Genomic DNA, 13987 nt, shown 5'->3' with positions numbered 1-13987 from the left:
GACTTTACAGTTTACAAATAGCTACTCCCTATGACTTAGGTCATCCTCATAGGAGGCTGCACTCTGAGACAGGCACAGTGTATTGGGATGGCCATGTCACCTGCAGAGGTATGCCACTGTCTCACTTGGCTATAACATTTGCTCAGGTTGTTCCAATGGGCTTAGTTATGGGGAGTGGCCAGGATATCTACCCCTTGGCTCACACAGCAGCCCAGCACCTGATTCCTAGGATGATGGGGTGAAGAGTTCATCTGGTCCATGTCTTTACCGCAAGGCAGGGCAGCACCCGAACTATCAATCTGCTTGGACTTAGAGGGTGAGTCGGCAGCCTGGTTGCAACCACATCACTTGGACTGACCCTTTGGCCTTGGCTGTGAGCTATCAATGGTTTTGAGACCGTTTAATAAACACATTTGACTAGCCAAGTCTTTCTGAGGTCATCGATTCTTCCATCGTCATTCTCTCAGCTTCCCCAGGGCTCTGGAGGGGGCACTGCCGAGATTGTATAGGAAGTGATTCACACTGAATTAATTTTCCTCTGTGCCTTCTCACTCTCCTCCCTTCTGAGCTACAAACTAGCACATTAAAAATTTCAGTGTTTTTGTTCCTTGCAAGTCTTTCTTTTAAATTATAAATGATGAAACAATACTCTAAAAAAATAGAAAATGTATATGATTGTTGCTTAATTATTAAGTGGGGGAAGGTGTTTTAAGAATGGCACAAAATCAATAGTATATAAAGGAAACGACTGACAAACTATATAGAAATTTACCATATGGCAAAAAATACCCCATATAAAGCAAAGAGACAAATAATCAAATAGAGAAAAATACAACACATGTGCCAGCTAAGGAATTAAAGTCCCTAATATAAAATATATCTTAAAAATTAAAAAGGAAATAAAAATACAAAAAAATCTAATGGACAAAGGAGAGAGATCATTCATTCTCTCTCACTCACGTGCATATTCACACACACACACAGAAAGGAAAAGAAAATTTGAAAAAATATTCAACATTGCTAATATTAAAAAAAAAATCAAAACACGTCATATTTTAGGATGTGTTTTATCAGATTTACTTTTTTGTTTTAAAGTAACAATGATTGTAATAGCTAACAATACTCAGAATATGTGAGAATTTGTGATAATACACATTCACATTTTGCAGTAGCAATAGAAATTGGCATAACTATTCTGGATGGCAGTTTGGTACTTAGGGTGTAATCAATTTAAATTTAAAATGAACGTATCCTTTTACACAATAATTCTTCTAGGAATTTAGCCTAAGGAAACAAAGATATGATATAGGAGAGATAAATGCATAAGAATATTAATTGCTGGGGGCTGGCCCCGTGGCCCAGTGGTTAAGTTCGCGTGCTCTGCTGCAGGCGGCCCAGTGTTTCGTTGGTTCGAATCCTGGGCGTGGACATGGCACTGCTCATCGGGCCACGCTGGGGTGGCATCCCACATGCCACAACTAGAAGGACCCACAACGAAGAATATACAACTATGCACTGGGGGGCTTTGGGGAGAAAAAGGAAAAAATAAAAAAATCTTTAAAAAAAAAAAAGAATATTAATTGCTGCAAATTAGATATAAGAGTTCAGCAAGGTAGCAGGATATAAGATCAATATATAAAATACAAATTATACTCAATGACGCCAGCAACACCATAGTAGTAATTGTTTCATATAAGAATCAACAGATGCCAAAAAGTTTTGGGTAAATATTTGATAAGACATAAGTATTTAAATACTATCACACTATCTCCCATAAGCTATTAATTAAAAGGAAAAATAGAGACTATGCAATGAAGAAACTTGGCAGACATCACCTAAACCCAGTAGTCAAAGTTACATCACCGGGAATGGGACAGTTAGACAGATGAAGCTTGATACTGGGCTCTAAGAAGGACACAGCTCCAGTTTGGCAGAACCCCTACAAAAGTGCTTAACAAAATCTAGTCAAGAAGAAACATCAGACAAACCCAAACTAAGGGACCTTCTACAAAAATGAAAGGTTATGAAAGACAACGATGAAGACAAAAACCCTGAAGGACTGTCACAGATAGGAGACTAACGGGTCATGGCACTAAGTGCAGAGTTGGATCCTGGACTGGATTCTGAAACAATAAAAATTTGCTTTGCTATAAAGGACATTAGTGGCACAAGTGGCAAATTTGAACAAGGTCTGTAGATACTGAGGCCTCAGGGGAACCAGGAGCTGAGGACAGAGTAGGAGAAAAGGATGACATAAGTAGGCATAACAATCAGTCAAGGCAAGAGGGAATGCAGATTTCCAGTTTATTGTGTCACATCAGGCTGGGGAACGCAAAAAGATAAGCTGAGGAGGGACATGGGGTCTGTGCTTTGGGGTTCCCAGGGCAGCCACGCATAATGGGAATATGGGGAAGGAGGTCAGTGAATGGGTTTGGGGGAGCAGCTTTGGGCTTCTTGGACACCAGGGCGCAAAGATCCTCTGGAACAGGGCTCAAGGCCTCAGCCAGGCCTCTCAGCAACACGGGCAGGCCCAGCAGGAGGAGCAGGAACAGGAGGAAGGATCTGGTCATTTGCTGCCCCAAGTCAGCTTTTCTTGGCTCTTCTTGGCTCAGGGTCCACTTCAGCAGCAGCCTCCAGAGGACTGCCCACTCCCCCCTCCGCAGCAGCTGGAGCCCCCCGAGGGCTGGCTGCAGCAGTCAGAGCTCTGGTGTCTGCGGCGGTGGGACCTGCGGCGCCTGTGGTGGCTCAGGCAGCAGCCGCCTCCCCCAGAGCTGCAGCAGCCACCACCCCCAGAGCTGCAGCAGCCCCCCGAGCTGGGGCCACAGCAGCCCCCAGAGCTGACACCACAGCAGGAAGAGACTGGAGGGCACTTTGGGGGACACTTCGGGGGACATTTAGGGGTGGGACACTTGGGAGGGGGCTGGCACTGCTGCTGGCTCTGCTGGCAGGACATGTCTGCAAGTGGGCGTTCAGGAGCTGAGGGAGAGTCAAACAGCAAGTGAGACCCAGCACACAGAGCCCATGCTGCCCCTTGTCCTTCCAGCATCATTTGTAGCCCCTCTATTCTGATGAACTGTCTAATGTGTCCTAGACAATTAAGCATTGGAAATTTCATTATTTCTAATAGTTAAACAAATGCTCTCATATCTTCTCTTTTGAATTTAATTTCTTATGCAGCTTTTTCAATTATTTTATTGTTAGAAAACTGAGACCACAAGATGTAAAGGATATGTTGTCAAAGTCAAATATCCAGTTTCTAGAGGAGAGTTCTACTGCAATTATAACACGAGTATCACGGAGACAATTAATCTAGGAAGTAGTTTAGAAACGAAATAATTTCTTTAGGGAAAACAGTCATTCCCTCTGGGAGAATTTCCTAGATCATCTTGTTCTGTAGGGATACAGAAGTTCACAAACAAAGAATGTTGGAGATTGCCTGGGAGGACTAACTGAGGAAAAGTGTCAGTTGGCGTAAGCTGGGACTTGCACCCAGGCCTTGACCTGGTCCAATGCTCGGGCGTTCTCAGCAGACACTCACCTCAAACGAATACCTCAGTCCAAGACGTGAGTTGCATCTACTCAAGTCTGCAGACTCATTTATCTGAGTACTTAAAACAAGTCTGTCCACTATGATTTCCTCTCTACCGGCTGAGAACCACCGTTCCCATCTCAACTTTTCCAAGAGAGACACTTATGTTTTCAAAGATAATCTTTCCTTTTTGAAAACAGTTATAGGTTGGTATGACGGTCAATATTGTAAATCCTTCAGACCAGAGACCCAAGTACAACACATCAGTTTGATTTCTCTCGAGCACTAAGCCACAATTATGCGTCTCCTCCTCCTCATGCTTCTAGCCTTCTTCGTTGCCCTCTCCTCCCTCAGCTTCCTGAGACTCGTTCTTTTGCTAATGTGGACATAGCCTCATCCTCTTCTCAAACCACTCCCTACCACACACTGCAAAGGCCGTGCTCCAACCTGCCCTTCTGCCTGCCCTCTCGCTCTGGTCTGGATGTCCCTCTGTGGAAGGCCCTGCTCCCTTTCTAGTGGATGCTTACCGGTGCACAAGCAGAACAGGGTCTGTCAGCTCCTCAGGAGGAAGTGGATGGAGCTGGTCTGGCCCCAGGTCCTTTTATCCTGGCCTTGGGCTTGGTCTCCAGCATGTGAGACAGGACCTGGGCATGAGAGGACTGCCTCCTGCCACCCACATGGGTCCTGTGACTGGGTGATGACTGGCAGTTCCTCAGCAGCCTCCCTCTAGGGGATCAGGGCAGCTGCTCCCAGCTAGGAATAGGGCTGCCTAGAAATGCAGGTGGGCCGGAAAATCCCTACCATCACTCCCACCTTGTTCTCCTGGAGGGTGCCTCCCTTGAACGTTCCCATCTCTCCTTTTTGGAACTCCCCACTCCCAACACTTCCTTCTTTGCTTCCTTAATGTTAATTTAATGACTGCATACAACCTGATCTGAACCAAGCTTTCAAAATGTTCCTTCATACTTTATTCCATACTGGTAACTCTGAAACAATATGTATTATTGTATGTGTGGTTTCAACTTAATGAAAATGGCATCATGCTTGAGGTACTCATCTGTAACTGGCTCTCCTCCTTAGCGTTATTTCACAGAGTTATTCAACGTGATCTACATAGCTATAGTTTATTAATTTTAAAAACTGTATTGTGTCCATCTTAAGAGCATAGCATGCTTTTGTTATCCTATCTCTTTTGGATGGACATTTAGGTTGTTTGCACTATTTGCTGTATAAATATTGCAGCAATGGAAATTTTTGTGTGTGTCTGCTTGCACATATGCTGGAGAGACGCTCTAAATTAAGTGCCTATAAGTGGAACTGTTGGATTTTAGATTATGCCCATTTCTCAGATTTGTTCTTGTCAATTTCTGTTTCCACTTACAGTACATGAGAATAACTCCTCCTGTACATTGTTGCTAAACTTAAATAATTGCCACTTGATGCATGTGAATGGTTTAACATTGTACTTTTAATATGTGTTTCCTGCTTGGTAATGATCGCGAGCATCCTTTTATGTGTTTATTGATCATTTGGGTTTCTTCTTCTGTAAATTGTCTATTCTTTTTAAAAATGATTTTTCTATTTGTCTCTTTTTGTTAGGATCTGTAAGTTTTCTTTGCACAATCTGGTTTCTAATGCACTATTTTTCAATGAGTTGTGAATGTCTTTCCTCAAATTATTTTCTTGTTTGCTTTTTAATGGTGTCATTTGATGAACAGTTGTTTTATTTTTAATATAGCTACACTTCTACAATATTAACTATGTTGTTGGCATTCTTCATGATTTTAAGAAATCTCAACCATTCATAAGTTCTACTCTTTTCTGTTTTCTTTAAAATGTTGTAAACAACAAACAAACATGTAGACAGAGACTAGATTGGTGGTTACCAGAAAGGAAGAGAGGGAAGAGGGGGAAAGGGGTAAAAGGGCACATGTGTATGGTGATGGATGCAATCAGACTTTGGATGGTGAACAGGATGTAGCCTACACAGAAATAAAAATATAACAATGTAAACTTGAAATTTATATAATGTTATAAACCAATGTTACTTCAATAAAAAAAGTTGTAAAAATGTGCTTTCTTTTTAAAACTAAGGTCTTTATTCAAACTAGAAAGGAATTTTTATACATTTTATATTTATTTTAATGTTTTTTCTAAATAGATAATCAATTGGCTCCATGTCATAATCAAATATTCCACTTTCCCCACCAATCTGAATATCTCCTCAGTCATAACAGAGTTTCCACATGTGTATAGATCTGTAATTGTACTGATCATTCTTTTCCTTGCCAATTTGTCATCCCTGTGGGAATATCCTGCTGCTTTAATTACTATAGGTGTATAGTCAATTGTGATATCTAATTACACAGGGTCCATAATTTTGTTCTCCTCCTTAAGATTGTCTTGGTGATTACTAGACCTTTGCTCTTTCATATTAACTTAGGGTCAGCTTGCCCTGTCCCACAAATGAAAATAAAGAAAAATAAAATAAAACATCGTTAGAATTTTGATGAAAATTCCATTGAACGTATGCCTTAATTTGTGAAGGGTTGTCAAATTTTTGATAATTTTCCGTTGCGTACACCCATGAATATGGTATATCTCTATTTATTTTGGTATTCTGTAATGCCTTTTAATAGAGTCTTGTCATTTTATCAAATATATTTTACACTCAAATTATGTTTAGACATTTCGTATTTTTTTTTTAGGAAGATTAGCCCTGAGCTAACTACTGCCAATCCTCCTCTTTTTGCTGAGGAAGACTGGCCTTGAGCTAACATCTGTGCCCATCCTCCTCTACTTTATACGTGGGACACTTGCCACAGCATGGCTTTTGCCAAGAGGTGCCATGTCTGCATCTGGGAATCCCAACTGGCGAACCCTGGGCCCCCGAGAAGCGGAACGTGTGCACTTAACTGCTGTGCCACTGGCCGGCCCCCATTGTGTATTTTTTGCTACTTAAAATACCAATTCCTGAAATTATATTTTTGAATTATTTATTATTGGTTAATATAAATCTAATTTATTCTGTATTCTGATCCTATATCTTGCAACTTTTCTAGCTCTTACTATTATTGTAATTTCTTTTAGCAATCATTCTTATGCACATATCTTTTCTTTATCAAGTCTTTTCTCCTTAGGTTACATTCTTAAAAGTCAATTGCTACATAAAAGAGTATGCTAATTTTAAATTTTAATTTCTATACATAATAATAATTATTTGTTGAGCAATGAATCTCTAAATTTCCATCCAGATGGTTATGTCACTTTATATTTCCACAAGCATAAGACCCATTTCTGATCACCTTCAGCATTACTGAGTTTTGCTATCCATTTTAAGTCTTTTTCAGTTCAACATTAAGGAATAAGTCTGATAAGCTGCATCCCTGAAAAGTCATCCTTGTTTTATATGCAGTTCTTTGGTTATTTGTATGCCCAAACAAAAACAATAAATTTCCAAATTTGTTGGTCATTTATATTTCTCTCTAAGCTGTTTGTTTATGTACTTTGTTCATTTGTAGATAGACATTTATTTATTGCAAAATTGTAGGAACTTACCGTTTGTATAGATTTTAATTCTATTACTGATTTGTATATTTTATTTTTCCTCAGCTAGTTATCTAGTTATTTATTTTTTCCCATCTTGTGTGGTTTTTTTTTTTTTGGTGAGGAAGATTGGCTCTGAGCTAACATCTATTGCCAATCTTCCTCTTTTTTTTGCTTGAGGAAGATTAGCCGTGAGCTAACATCTGTGCCAATCTTCCTCTATTTTGTATGTGGGATGTTCCCACAGCATGGCTTTCATAAGTGGTGTGCAGGTCTGTGCCCACCCGGGATCCAAATCCATGAACTCTGGGCTGCCAAAGTGGAGCTGGTGAACTTAACCACTATGTCACCAGGCCAGCCCCTCTCATCTTGTTTCTTTGATACTTTCTAGCATTCAGATTGTTTTTAACTATGCGATGAAATTTATCATTATTTTTTGCCATGCTTAAAATATTTTACCCAACTACTTATAAAGCAATAATTAGGTACATTTTTTAGTAATTTGGAGTACAAATTTATTGTTACTACTATAAATAGAAGTTTTCAGTGTAAGGAAACAAGGTAAAAATCACTCAAGTGTGTAGTGCTGGCACTGGGACACAGAGTAAAATTCACTGAATTAATTCTCACCAGGTCTCAGCATTCTTCCCTTCTATCTCTGGGGATTACGAGAGCCTGATGACATAAGGAACATAATCTCTCAGAAAATCAGTCCTTTGCTGGTACACATTGTTTTCATTAGAGTGGTACCTGAGCCATTGAGATATAACACCAGCCCTCAGGATGTTACATCATGCTGCTATTTTATTACCTAAACCCAAGTCAGATTAATTGGTGTTTGGGGTGCTGCCCTTTGTGGTAGCAGAGGCATTCACAGAATAGCTTCTAAGTCTCATCATCCTTAGAATGGATGAGCTGGGCTCCTGAATCAAAATTACCTATGTGAGCTAAGTAATCAATGTCTTGACTACACTCTTTGAAACAATATGAGACATATCCAGGTAATTCAGTGGCAGCTTTCTGCAGGGTGATAAGGCTAGTGCACTGTAATGTGAATATCTCAGAGTGAGAATTCTGACAATGATGGCTTCAACCATAATGAAAGTAACGTTATGGCTAATATTAATGAATAGATTTTTTTTAAGATTTTATTTTTTTTCCTTTCTCTCCCCAAAGCCCCCCGGTACATAGTTGTATATTCTTCGTTGTGGGTCCCTCTAGTTGTGGCATGTGGGACGCTGCCTCAGCGTAGTTTGATGAACAGTGCCATGTCCTCGCCCAGGATTCGAACCAACGAAACACTGGGCCACCTGCAGCAGAGTGCGCGAACTTAACCACTGGGCCACGGGGCCAGCCCCTAATGAATAGATTTTTAAACTCATTACTCATTGAATGCACTGACCCTGTATTAGGAGCTGGTGAGGGATACAGAAATATAAAATCCCAGGTGGAGATTTAAGGAGAGTTTATTATAAGTGCATTTGAGAGAAAGGACTCATAAAATGATATTACAGCAAGTTGTATGTCAACAGAACAGTTTTAGAAGTGCATAGTTCATGGAATGAAGCATGGGAATTTGACGGGAAGGAACACATTCAAAGATAACTTGTTCAAAGAGAATTTGTTCAAATTCAAAATAGAGAAAATAGGCCATTTCAGCTTAAGAAGAGCATTTCTAAAGGCAGGTAGCAAAGCCTGAACTGGAGATATAGCAAAGGGTCACACTGCACAGGGCTCAAACATCAGTCAATAGAGATTGGGGCTCACCATGGACCCAGTGGGGACCCCAAGTTGAAACTTATTTGATGGTTTAGGGCAATTATTCCTGAGGATGAGGGATGGAACCCAATGGAGAATAGAACTCAGTGAGGAATTGAAACCTAATAAAGAAGAGAACACAGGAGAAAAAAGGTAGATAAGAGGCAGAACAGTTTAGGGAAGGCTGGACACCAGGCAATACCAGTTGCTGGGAGAAACATACATATGTGTGTATATTCGCATATTTAGTCTCTCTCACAGGCTCTGTAATATCTCTAAGTAGACATATACACAAATATATACACGCACACATATTTCAACCACATACTAGTAGGGTTCATACTGCACAAAGTGACCTAGACATTATCAAATCAATATCCAGTCACATCTAGAGAATTCCAGAATTCTTCCCCAAGCTTGGAGGGAAGTGGACTTTCTTCATATGATCATCCCTAGCTTGACTTCTCCTTCATCTGATAAATTTCTCTCATTGTTTAATAATCTCGTACTAGGATAGGGCTCTTGTTATCTGACTCATTACCAACCCAGGTGTGAACTCTGGCCCTTTCCTTTAATATCCTAAAAGTGTGAAAATATCAATATTTCTTTCAAGAAAGCCTGTGTTCATATAGATAACCGAATTGAGGCCCTAAGAGCCTAAGTGTTGAGAGACGCTTATAAAACAGAAAGAGACAAAAAATCATGTGAAATATTAGATATTCCTGTTCTTAAACATCTGCCAACATCCACTCCACTAGAAGTGTCTTTCTCCTCGCTCCTTGACACCAGACGGTATTCGGCCTTAACTGTCTCACTGTCTCTTTACTATCTTTCCTTTTTCCTGTCTGTGGACTTCACTTCAGCCCTCCTACACAAGCCCTGGAAAATCTTAATTCTCGCCCTCATTAGCAGATCAGTCCTCTCTCTCTCCAACCTCTGTAAACTTCATCCCTCATTCACATTTTCTTATTAAAACCTAGTGATAACCTCAGCAAAACAATAGGGTCTTATATTTTCTAACAGATCCACTCTCCTTAGAAAGTGGCTATAATTGTTTAAAAAATGAATGCGTGGTCACTTGTTTAGAGAATATTGAATGTTATAAAGTCTCTACCAGAAATTTCCTTTGCATTAGCTCACTGACTCACACACCGCCGGACAGTTATTTTTATATTATCTCTACTGCAGGTTGACAAAACTGAGAACAAGAAGGATACAGTATTTTTTCAGAAGGTCATGAAGATAATAGGTGGCAGAACCAGGACTCTCTATTGGGCCTCTCTGACTCTTTAACCAGGGTCTTAATTCCTATAATACATATACACATGCATGCACATGCAAACACACGCATACACACACACACACACACAGTCACACATAAGATAATCAAGAGTTGGAGGATTCTATGAAACTTGGTTTAAACGGATTGCGCAGAGCCACTGAGTCAAGATTTGTGAGACGAGAAAAGAGTGCTTGGGAACTCAAGCTCCAAAACAAGCAAGGCAACCACCCTCCAGGGAGAGTGAGATGGGAATGATTGCAGGGATTTTTCTCCCTGCCTCCGTTTCTAAGCAGTCCTATTCTTAGGTGGGAGCAGCTGCCCTGGGACCCATGGAGGGAACCAGAGGAGGAGTTGCCGGTCATCACCCGGTCACAGGTCACAGGACCCATGTGGGTGGCAGGAGGTGGGGCCTCTCATGCCCAGGCCCTGTCTCACACACTGAAGGCAGAGCCCAAGGCCAAGATAAAAAGGCCCAGGGCCAGAGCACCTCCATCCACTCCCTCCTGAGGACCTGACGAACTCTGTGCTGCTTGTGCACTGGTGAGTGTCCACTGGGAATGGGAGACAGCCTTCTACAGAGGGATGCTCAGACCAGAGCAGAAGGGTAGGTGGGGCAGGGCCTTGTGGGACCAGAGTCCTTGGGGACTGGAGGAGAGAGGCCTCAGGAAGACTGAGGGAAGGTGTGCCTGAGGGAGTAAGCCAACTGGGACCCCAAGGGAGAATTGGATAGCTGTGCCTTTGTGCTGTGCCAAATTGAGCTCCAGTTGGCTGGGCTCTCGGGTCAGAGGGGATCGAAGCACTGACCATCAGCCTTTACTAGGACAGCTTTCACAAGTGGATGTCAACTTTGAGAGTAAAATCATGACCCTCTTTACAAAGAAGAGTCGGAGACAGTAGTTCTTACCAATGGGGAAAGAGCTGCTCAGATGATGCTTCGGGGCTCTTTAAAACCCACATGTCAGCCAGCCCCCGTGGTCTAGTGGTTAAGGTTCCATGTTCTCACTGCCGTGGATGCTGGTCAAGGAACCACACTACCCATCTGTTGTTTGTTATACTGTGGCAGCCACATGTTACTGTGATGTTGGAAGATATGCCACTGGTATTTCAAATACCAGCAGGGTGACCCATGGTGGGCAGTTTTCAGTGAAGCTTGTAGACTAAGACAGACTAGGAAGAAGGACCTGGCCACCCACTTCTGAAAAAATTGGCCATGAAAACCCTATGAATAGCAGCAGAGCACTGTCTGATATAGCGCAGAAAGATGAGAGGGTGGTCAAAAAAATCATGCAGGGTTCCACTCTGCTGTACGCAGTGTCACTAGGAATCAGAATCGACTCCCTGGTACTAACAAAAAACCCACTGAACTGGAATTGGGAATCTAAGAAGGCAGACACAAGTTAAAAGTCACTGCCAAGATATTAGTGTGAGGCCTTGGTGTGCTGAAAATGGCAGAGCATCAGACTGGAGCCAGGAGACCTGACTTCAAATCCCCTATATGCACAAAAATACTCTTCTTCAGCTTCTTTGATAAGAAAGCCACCCAATGAGACCAGCCAGCCTCCCAGACCATTTGCAATCTGCACGTCCAAATCTCTACAGAACAAAATCATCAAGGAAGTTACTCCAAGAAACAATCTTTAATTTTCTTTCTTCAAGAGAATATTTACATTCTGAACTGGTTTCCAGACAGAACAGTTTCAGGATTCTGGTTGACACAAAGGGAGACATAGCCTTTTTCACTTACTAGATATTTAATTATGGCAGGTTTTTCTTACTGATTTTTGCCTTAGTTTACTTCTTATAAAAGACATAATAATCCCTGCCTATCTTAAATAGAAATTATGAGACTCAAAGATTAGTGTGAGAGTATTTGCCTAACTATTGGAAATAACAAAACTTCCAGTGTTTAATTATCTAAGACTCCATTTAAACAGTTCAGAATAGAGGGGCTACAAATGATGCTGAAAGGACAAGGGGCAGCATGGGCTCTGTGTGCTGGGTCTCACTTGCTGTTTGACTCTCCCTCAGCTCCTGAACGCCCACTTGCAGACATGTCCTGCCAGCAGAGCCAGCAGCAGTGCCAGCCCCCTCCCAAGTGTCCCACCCCTAAATGTCCCCCAAAGTGTCCCCCAAAGTGCCCTCCAGTCTCTTCCTGCTGTGGTGTCAGCTCTGGGGGCTGCTGTGGCCCCAGCTCGGGGGGCTGCTGCAGCTCTGGGGGTGGTGGCTGCTGCAGCTCTGGGGGAGGCGGCTGCTGCCTGAGCCACCACAGGCGCCGCAGGTCCCACCGCCGCAGACACCAGAGCTCTGACTGCTGCAGCCAGCCCTCGGGGGGCTCCAGCTGCTGCGGAGGGGGGAGTGGGCAGTCCTCTGGAGGCTGCTGCTGAAGTGGACCCTGAGCCAAGAAGAGCCAAGAAAAGCTGACTTGGGGCAGCAAATGACCAGATCCTTCCTCCTGTTCCTGCTCCTCCTGCTGGGCCTGCCCGTGTTGCTGAGAGGCCTGGCTGAGGCCTTGAGCCCTGTTCCAGAGGATCTTTGCGCCCTGGTGTCCAAGAAGCCCAAAGCTGCTCCCCCAAACCCATTCACTGACCTCCTTCCCCATATTCCCATTATGCGTGGCTGCCCTGGGAACCCCAAAGCACAGACCCCATGTCCCTCCTCAGCTTATCTTTTTGCGTTCCCCAGCCTGATGTGACACAATAAACTGGAAATCTGCATTCCCTCTTGCCTTGACTGATTGTTATGCCTACTTATGTCATCCTTTTCTCCTACTCTGTCCTCAGCTCCTGGTTCCCCTGAGGCCTCAGTATCTACAGACCTTGTTCAAATTTGCCACTTGTGCCACTAATGTCCTTTATAGCAAAGCAAATTTTTATTGTTTCAGAATCCAGTCCAGGATCCAACTCTGCACTTAGTGCCATGACTCGTTAGTCTCCTATCTGTGACAGTCCTTCAGGCTTTTTGTCTTCATGACCTGGTTATATTTTAAGAGCCATTGGTTTTTGTAGAATGCCCTCATTTGGGTCTGTCTGATATTTTTTCTTGACTGGTGATGCATTTTTGCAGAGATCCCACTAAAGTGGTGTTGTGCCCTTCTTAAAGCTTGATATCAACCTTCATATGGTGTCTAACTGTCCCATTCTTGGGATCCTGAAAATTGGAATGGGGACATTTGGGAAGATCCTGATAAAGCTGGGATGCTGAATTTCGTTTTTGTCTTTTTTTTGAGGAAGATTAGCTCTGAGCTAACTGCTGCCAATCCTCCTCTTTTTGGTGAGGAAGACTGACCCTGAGCTAACATCCGTGCCCATCTTCCTCTACTTTATACATGGGACGCCTGCCACAGCATGGCTTTTTCCAAGCGGTGCTGTATCCGCCCCTGGGATCCGAACCGGAGAACCCCAGGCCACACTTAACCACTACCCCACCGGGCTGGCCCCTGATACGCTGAATTTTTAAGTTCTGCCAAGTCTTTTTTCGCCTGTAGAAACAGGCTTACTACCCCCATCTGAGGATATTAACCCTGCATTGCCCAAGGAAACTGTAATGGTCTTTCCTGTAGTAATTGTCTTGAAGGACACTGCTGGTTCTCTTCAGGACCCATCCCACCATCTTTCTTTGCTTCTAGACATATAACTGCACTCAGGTCCCAGTAGGCCCCAAAAGGTGTAGTGAAAAGTATGACCCAAGATTAAGTGTACTACACTCCAAAAGAACTACATGATTTTTCCCACTTTACAGACAGAAACCCAGGGAATATGTGTGGAATTGATATTAAGGGTGTGAAATAATTAAGAAAGGAACTTAAAGTTGGATTAGGCTAAATTTATTGGTATAGACCCACTAAGCAAATATTCTAGACTAAATGTTTGTAG

The 13987-nt window shown here is 42.6% G+C and overlaps 2 long non-coding RNA genes across 2 annotated transcripts; one reads left to right on the top strand and one right to left on the bottom strand.

Annotated features, from left to right (window-relative positions):
- Positions 1-2290: 2290 nt before the first annotated feature.
- Positions 2291-4120, bottom strand: LOC138924090 (uncharacterized). Its single transcript, XR_011438715.1, has 2 exons — positions 4057-4120; positions 2291-2976 (listed from the first exon to the last, which is right to left on the bottom strand). It is a non-coding gene; the product is annotated as an uncharacterized lncRNA (long non-coding RNA).
- Positions 4121-10606: 6486 nt separating this feature from the next.
- Positions 10607-12829, top strand: LOC138924089 (uncharacterized). The gene is made up of 2 exons (XR_011438714.1): positions 10607-10655; positions 12144-12829. It is a non-coding gene; the product is annotated as an uncharacterized lncRNA (long non-coding RNA).
- Positions 12830-13987: the final 1158 nt, after the last annotated feature.

This window comes from Equus caballus, chromosome 5 (genome assembly GCF_041296265.1).
Source record: "Equus caballus isolate H_3958 breed thoroughbred chromosome 5, TB-T2T, whole genome shotgun sequence".
Taxonomy (NCBI): domain Eukaryota; kingdom Metazoa; phylum Chordata; class Mammalia; order Perissodactyla; family Equidae; genus Equus; species Equus caballus.
The sequence above is the reverse complement of the archived record's forward strand: the minus strand, read 5'-3'. Positions and strand labels throughout refer to the sequence as shown.